The 9,128-nt window shown below is 33.5% G+C and overlaps 1 long non-coding RNA gene across 1 annotated transcript; it reads right to left on the bottom strand.

The window, feature by feature from the left end:
* Positions 1-213: 213 nt before the first annotated feature.
* Positions 214-5,997, bottom strand: LOC103884430. The gene is made up of 3 exons (XR_002522100.2): positions 5,846-5,997; positions 3,900-4,083; positions 214-351 (listed from the first exon to the last, which is right to left on the bottom strand). It is a non-coding gene; the product is annotated as an uncharacterized LOC103884430 (long non-coding RNA).
* Between the last annotated feature and the right edge of the window lie 3,131 nt (positions 5,998-9,128).

Genomic DNA, 9,128 nt, shown 5'->3' on the forward strand with positions numbered 1-9,128 from the left:
AGTTCCTAAATTTTTCCATAGGTTACAATGTGGTGGAGACCAGACCAGATATTTTAGCCATCTTTTTATCCTGAATTACCAAGAACACAGTAGATATTTGTTTAATGCATGTAAATTAAATGCAAATATTTAATTCAGTTGAAAATGTTACATGAAGAATATTTGCTTACACTTAATGCAGGGAACTAAAATATTTCAAACAGAAACATGGAATTTTACCAAGAAGAGTTTGGACATTGCTCTCATTTTTATTGTCATAGTAACAATGTACTTTTAAGGGTGTCCTTATAATATCCACCAGTTTTCCACTTTGCTGTCTTTAAAAATAGGAAAAAAGCACACTGATCATCTCTAAAGAAAAGGAAATAAATAAGGTCATTATTAAATGTAGTTTGAAATAATACAAGCAATCATTTTTACTGGGTGTTATTATATCTACAAATAGTAAACAATATATAGTATATATAGTATAATAGCATTTGTCTTAAAACACACAGGAAAATTCATGAAATCTCACGTGTATTAACCACTCAACATGATGATTTTGAGAGTTTGTGACTTCATTTCTGCAGAAAGCCATGGTAACTTAGCTACTAGACTTCCTTTCTGATAGTATCACAAACCTCACATTATATGTAGATCTCAGGTGCCCTTTTCATAATGTCGTGCCTTACTCATTGTCCCAGACCACTACAGTTGTTCTCTTCAGAAGGATGTGTCCACAAAAATTATGTTAACTAATGTTAATATGTTTATTACATCTAATTTGCTGTGTACCTGATTTAAAAGGCCATTTTTCATTTTAATAACATACATAAGATCAGGAAGAAGTAAACTTAATGTAAATAATAAAATGACTTGTCATTTTATTTTAAAATGAGAAAAAAACAGAACTTTCCGTATGTAGAGTGAAGGAAGGAGACAGAGGTTTGTTAAATAAGTGTAAGTACATATACATGTGCTCCTATGGATATATTATATGTATAATACACAGAGACACACACATTTATGCACACACTTATAAGTTGTGTATACACACATGTAACTGTACACACATATAAATGCGATACATGACATATATGCACATAAAATAAACATGTAAATTAGTAGTATGAGATTAACAAATTAAGCATAATCCACATAACAATTATCCACCTCACTCTGGGCACGGTGGCTCATGCCTGTAATTCCAGCACTTTGGGAGCCCAAGATGCGTGGATCTACTTGAGGTCAGGAGTTCAAGATCAGCCTGACCAACATGGTGAAACCCCATCTCTATGAAAAATACAAAATTAGCTGGGCATGGTGGCACATGCCTGTAATTCCAGCTACTTGGGAGGTTGAGGCAGGAGAATTGCTTTAATCCGAGAGGCAGAGGTTGCAGTGAGTCGAGATCACACCACTGCACTCCAACTTGGGCAACAAGAGGAAGACTCCATCTCAAAAAAAAAAAAAAAATTATCCATCTTGCTCATAGAAAAAACATTTTTTTTTTTTTCTATTTTGGTACAGAATAAAGAGAGTAGTTATTATATACTTATTTTGTTTATATTATAATGACAAATATACCTTTTCAGTAACTTTGTCTCAGATTCATTACCTAAGCAGCATAGGAGACAGTGGAGGCAGTATATGCTAAAAAGCCCAAAGATTATGAAACCAGGGATAGTGCATTTGACCTTGTGCAAGTTTCACAATTGCTTCATTATATAAAGTATGAATGATGATGATTATTGCCTTCTAGCATTAATTATTATAAGGATTAATTGAAAAAATGTTTATATACTGATCAAAGGGTGCTATTCCTTCAAAATTTGAGATTAAGGAACAAACATGTTATGAGTTATTTGAGAGTAAATCATAATCTTTGATATCTCTGTGGTTTTAGTTTAATGCCAATTTTAATATAAATGGAAAAGAGAGACGCCTACATGATGTGATTTTAAAACTGCCAAAATTTCTTATCCATGATTTGCAAAAATAGCAATGATAATATATGAAATTATTATATTATTTAATTTCTTAGTTTCAAGACCATGTAGACGCTAATAAATTGATAATTCTTTACATTTGTCTTATGCCTTAAAATTTACAAGATATTTTTGCATATATTATTTACTCTAAGCTTTATTCAAACCTGTGACTTAGGCATATTAGATATAATTATTTCATACTCGTAAGCCTGGGCCATGTCAGAACTGAGATATGAACCCAATGCTTTAACCCTAATGGGCATAAGCAGTGGTCTTTTCAGGTAGCTATGGCTGACTGAAAATGATATCTAGAAAGATTTTCTTCCATGAAGAATATGAGGCAAATTAAATCAGTTCCTGTCGTCAAAAATATATCTCATGGTAAGTGGACACAGAGAAAGTTGTGATGGGAAACTGCATCAAGAAAATTTCACATTATGAGGCCAAAGTCTAGAGGGAAATGTGAATTGAAGCGTTGATTATAACATACTATGCTATCATTAGATTTCCTAGAGCTGAGAAGAGACCAAAGGAGACAAAGTAGATAAAGTGTCACTAAAGAACACTTCAAGATACTCTGTGATCTAATCCTATTCCAAACTCATGTTTCTCTTGTCTGACTTGCACTTTGTAATTTAATTATTAATTCAATTATTCATTCAACCAACATTTACTATGTATCAGGCACAGTTCTAGGTACTTGGGATGCATCAGTAACCAAAATGATGAGGAGTCCTACTCCCCATGAAAGTGAAATTGTAGTGGGAAATATTTAAAAAGCTTATGGATCTCACACAAACCAAGTTGGTTTTTTTTTGTTTTGTTTTGTTTTGTTTTTTCACTTATGATTCTTCTATTTGTAATGCTTACTAATCTTTTTTATTTTTATTTTTTTGAGAAGCAGTCTCGCTCTCTCGCCCAGGCTGGAGTGCAATGGCACAATCTAGGCTCACTGCAAACTCTGCCTCCCAGGTTCAAACAATTCTCCTGCCTCAGCCTCCCGAGTAGCTGGGATTACTGGTGCCTGCCACCACACCTACTTAATTTTTATTAGTAGAGACGGGGCTTCCGCATTTTGGTCAAGCTGGTCTTGAACTCCTGATCTCAAGTGATCTAGTGGTTTACGCCTGTAATCCCAGCAATTTGGGAGTCTTCTTAATCTTTAATATTCTGTTTAATTCTCACATTTTTCAATTTTTCAAAGGTTTCCTGTATCTTGCAGTCTCATTATGGCCTCATATCTTATGTACCTATATATGCCTCTACTATTACACTTAACATATTTCTTTACCTTTGTTAGTGTTCTTAAGGACAGGATTGAGTCTGTTTTGTATGCATATCCATGCCAATCCAAGGCCTTACACATGTGCATAATATAGGTTTGTTGAATGAAATAATAAACTTCATTTGCAAATATATCCAAGAGTTAACTTTACTTTTTCAACATATTTATTTGTTTTGCTGATTGAATTTTGGTAAATGTTCAGCTCAATTTTTTGGTCTGTTAGTCTTCATTGATCAAATGCCTAGACAGCTACCAAATTTCTACATCAACATGAAACCCTATACACTTATTTTTTCCTATTTGTAAAGACCCTTAAAATAGATAAATACATATATAAAACAATTATGTTAAGCACAAGAAACCATGATACTCACAATTAACATAAGTAGTACTAAGTAACTGTTCTATTTATACCTTTCAATTCCCTGTGCCATGATAGTAAGATAACTGTTTGTGAATTATATATACTTACATATATGCACATCTACATTACACACACATACAAATTATATATGCATATAGACACACACACACAGAACTAATGACTAACATTTTTACTACCATTTTCAAAAACTTTGAGCAGCACATTAGCTCGAAGATAATAAAGAACAAATTTCAAACCTATTAGGGAGAAAAATTACCTATGGAGCTGGAGTAGATCTGATATATCCAACAAAATTGGGGAAGGCAACTTGAATTATGATCCGGAAGACTGACAGAGTGATTGATAGACTTCTGTAAACCCATGGGGCTCGTAGAGGATTTCTTCGTTCTCTATCTGGAGTCAGAGCAACCGGCATGGCTCTTACAATCTACAGCTGAAGTCTATGAGAATATATAATGAATTAACATAGACTTTGCTTCCTTTTCTGTCAGTTTCATGATAATAGGAAAAGTACAATTAGACATACGCATTAAACTGACAACTTGTATTTAGTAATTATTTCTTTTATAATTGTTATTTGTTTACTTATTTGCAATTACTTCTCCTCAGCTTATTGAGTTTTCTTTTATTATGCTAATGAGCACCATTTAAATATTTCCTCAGGGAACCTGTTATTCTTTACTCTTCTCTTCATAGTTCTCATTTTAAGAACAAATAGTCCTTTCCTCTTACTAACAGTATACCTGGATTGACTGCTGTTCTGTGACTTACTAGTTGGGTTACCTTGGATAAGTTACTTACCCTCTCTGCCTTTTCTCACTTGTGAAATAAATATCTCCCGATATTGTTATGAATATGGAATAATACTGCATGCCAAGAAGCAGAAATTCTATAGATACCGTTGTTAGTTTTTTCCCAGTCCATGACTACAGCTCTTTAAGTGACCGTATTCTCAAATTATTTATTTTATTGTATCAACAAGCAAACAAGAAAACCAAGCATATATTTGAATCTTAATTTTACACATGAAGAAACATAGTTTCTAGCATAGGTTCACTTAGTTACTAGAGACAATAATTTAGATTATAACCTGGGTAATCTGGCTTCTATAATTCATAGAATTTTAGATTAATACAGAGGAATAGGTAAAAAGAAAATAAGTTTTGGTGCTTATTACATGCCACGTCTGTGCCAAGTACTTAATTTTCATTATTTCATGTAATCTCCATCACAGTCCTGAAAGGTAGATAATTATTATTTTAAGAGTTAATTTAGGCTCATGAAATTATATATTTGCCTTTGCTCCACCACCCAATAATAGTGAATTTCAGATTAAACTCCAGGCAATAATGATTTTAAAATCTATGTCTTTCTATATTATCATGCTGCCTTCTATGTTTTGAGGACGCTTTCCTAGGGGTAATTTATGCTGATTTTCTCCCTTTAGAAAAAGTTTAGTCTGAGGAAATTAAGTAACTTATTCAAGGCAAAGTCAAAACTTGTCTTCTCAAACTTTTAGTTTCATATATGTTCATTAGTTTTTTTGTTTGTTTGTTTTGTTTTTTTTGTATTTTTGTAGTAGAGACGGGGTTTCACTGTGTTAGCCAGGATGGTCTTGATCTCCTGACCTCGTGATCCGCCCATCTCGGCCTCCCAAAGTGCTGGGATTACAGGGTTGAGCCACCGCGCCCAGCCATGTTCATTAGTTTTTATTTTAACCTTTGACTTATTGCTTTCTTATAACCACATTTACATATTTCAACAATTTTTCTGTGTCTCTAAATCTCTCATTGTTTTTAAGTCTACATGTCTTTCGATCAGACTTTATGTCAAGGAGAGATCACTGGGTTCTAAAGCTGACCTCCAGTACAGTATTTGACAACGTGTAACTCAGTGTCTTCATCTCCTTATATTGGCTTCTATTACGAAGCATACTGGTGAATGATTTTAAAGTACTCTGATGAGTATTAAGTGACAAAAGTGATCATAGTTGCATATGTATAGCAATGGCCTTAAGAGTACCATGCTACTTAAAACTATACATACAAAAAAAATTATGAGTATTTAAAAATATCTACATAATTCATCCTTTTAGGAGACAGTCTACATTTGTCAAAGTCTACATTTTTTAGTTGTCACAAAAAAGGCACTCCTTTTGTTTTCCCTTTATTCTATTTTTTTAAAGTTTGATAAAATATCCACCTTTTCAGATCATTCTTTAGACTGACTGTCTTAGGAATCCTGTAGTTCTTCAAAATGATAGCCAGAAAGTTTGAAATATGTCCTTCTTCTCAGATGTAAGACGCATAGTTACCATAATGGCTGACTTTTAACACAGATGACATCATTTTAACATCATAATGGAACTGAGAATTCTTAGTTCTATCAAATACAAAAGAGATGTTAGAAAGTTCATGATTTGTAGCAGGCCCAAATGGATGAAACCAAATACATTAAAAACCTTATAACTGAGAACAGGGTGTCTTCAGACAATAGAAAGCAAGTTTTGCTTAGGAATTGTCTGCTGGTGACTGTGGAAACTATCAGCATTGCTAACTTTTCATAGGCAGCAACACAGGGCTTGCCTCACCATTCCTGCTATAAAGGCAATTCCTGCAGCATGCTTATCCCTTTCTACCATTCAGTTTCAAGATATATAACTCATCCTCCCATAAACTCTACTAAATAAAGTTAGGGTCTCACTCAGTGTTACATACAAAGTTAATGATAAAATATAAACCAAAATGGTGAGGACTCAGTAAATGCTGTCCTTCCCTCTGCCTTCTATAAATATTAGTACAGTAACTTTTTCAGTAGCATCCATGTCAACATTCCACTACATAGCATGGGCAGAGAGTCAGGACAAGTATTGTTAAGTAGACTAGGATCCTGTTCCTAGTATGTGTTAAATTCATGCTGAAAAAATCTATGTACAGTTACTGAATTCATACACAGGTATTACAAGCATTAATGTAAAAATCTATATATAATTACATATCAATGCTATGATTACTCTCTTCAACATATATTTAAGCTTATTTGAAGAAATTAGCCTTTTATTTTAATATTAAGATTAAATATAGTTAATTTAATGAATTATTAATTTTTATCATGAATTAATTTGGGTAATCTCATTTTCAAATATGATCTTTGATTCATTTATCTGGACTAAGGTTTATTTATGTCAAAACTTTTTATTTATGCGGCTATTTTCAACTTTCAAATTCATTTCACATTTTTCCATTTGATCTCTACAACATACCAGTATGAGGGAAAGGTAATATTAGTCTTACTAAGACTAATAAAAGAAGAGAAGGAGATTGAAATTAGTATGAACAAATGTGTGTACTGGTTCTAAGGTAGGAAACAGTTATTTTTGCAACAAAATTAATTTGCCGAATATTTATGTTCAGGTAATTCATCAAATGATTTTTACGTATAAACATTTATGATTAATTACTATAGTATTGCGTGTGAGTCAGACAGGTGAATTTTGGGTCTTTCCAGAGGCATTTTTCTAAATTGATATGCAGTATTATTATTGTTGTAATCAGCAAGAAGGTTTTTTTCCTGTAGCATCACTCTTCCGCCTTCAGTTTCTTTGTGTTCTTAAGATAACACAGAATCCCTTTTGAGTAAGGATGCGGTCATTGCATATTCCATGGAGAAGATGTTAACTGTGGACAAATGAAAACTACTGCTGTGTTTTATCTGGCTTCTTAGAGATAAGCACTCTGAGGTCAAGATAGGTTTTTATGGTCTTGTGCTCTTTATTAATTGCTTTAAATTATGATAAGAGGTCAAAACACAAAGGTCCTTCTAATTTATTTCGTAATTATTATATGTGTATATGTTTGTGTGTATGTGTGCACATGTATTAAGTCTGAGGAAAAAGGTGAAAAATATGTATAATGTTTAATGAATTTAGAGACAAGAAATGCGAGAGGAGACATGATGTTCTGACAGCCAGAGAAGTACTGAAGTATGGTGTGTAGCCCCATTGGAGGCTATCTGTCAGCTTGAGGAAAAATCCATGAAACTATTTTGTTCACAGCTTTAAACAAATCTGCAATGTAAGATTAATTTTTATTTGCATAAAGATCCCATTACTCATACAATTACTGATTATTTTGTCCTCTAAAGTTCTACATGTCCTTTTAAGGAGGATATTGGTTTGTTTGTCTGCAAATATTTAACTAATAGAACACAGTTTGTCTCACCTTAATATACTTGCATGCCATTTTTGTGCTACTGTTAACATTATTAAATTCATAATTTTGTTTTCATGCTTGGGCTACATTATATCCCCAATTCTCAAAAATGAACTCACGACTAAAATGGGGTTCATTGAAGCATAAAAAGTGATGAATTTAAGAGTAACATAAATAGTGCAACCCAAAATAACATCATAAACAAAGAGTGAACTGGTCTCCAGTGGTGAATATGAGATGCAAATCTGTATATGCAGGGAAAAATAAACCTGCAAGTGTCATGATTTCACAGATGTGGCAGGAAAAGAAAAGTGCAAATAGGTATTATGTTTATGAATATCTAACAAATTTGAATTATATTTGACTGAAAATTCATTTGCCCACTCTTCCCCAGTTCATTTTCAGTGATAAAGCTTTGCCAAACAGGGGAATAAACATCTATCAGAACTGTTACTTGAAGTATAGATTAGTGTGTTTCTTCTGCTTCCTTGTGAAGTCTCTGGCTTGTACTCTAAACATTTTCCCCACTCCTAGACTGCATGAGTAAGGCTAATCATCCACTTCAGAATCATGAGCAAAAAAATCTAAGCTCATTCTGGAAGGGAAGAAAAAAGAAGGGAAGAAATGGTGAGGAAGATGAGAGAAGGGAAGGAGAACACAGAGAAGGAAAAGAGAAAGAAAAGAGGCAATAAGTGGGGGTTTTAAAAGTCCCTGACTTTGTCTGAGGAGTAAGGAGTAAGAAGAAAATACTTTTGCTTTTGAGCACCAGAAGCCTGCATCAATCTGGATTAACTACTGAGCTTTGCTTTTGTTTACCTTTGTGAGGCCCACAAACATATTAACTATAGCCCTTTGATTTGGACACCTGGATGCAGTAAAACTGTTCTGTAAACTAGACATTCTGCCTTAGTTTTGCCCACACCCCAGTGACTCATCATTTTACAATGTGAGGCACTTGTACACCCCTACAAGAGAGGAGAACTTAGATACCATGTCATTCTGGTGGGATGGTGGTGATAGTGGTGGTGGGGATACTCTCTCATTGCAGGGACGGAGGTGGGGAGAACTGGAAAGAAAAAGTTGGAAACTCGTTTGACCTGCGACATCTGTCAACATAGGACCCCTACTTTAAAGCCATTAATATTTTTATTCTGGTACACTGAGAAAGGTTTTTAAAAATAACAGGCATAAAATAACAGGCATAGACTACTAAAAAGTGAGCAGTCAGTTCAAAAGTTTGCTTTGTCAATTTCTTTCAGTAAATTGATTAATTT

The sequence above is a fragment of the Papio anubis genome, chromosome 3 (assembly GCF_008728515.1).
Source record: "Papio anubis isolate 15944 chromosome 3, Panubis1.0, whole genome shotgun sequence".
Lineage (NCBI taxonomy): Eukaryota > Metazoa > Chordata > Mammalia > Primates > Cercopithecidae > Papio > Papio anubis.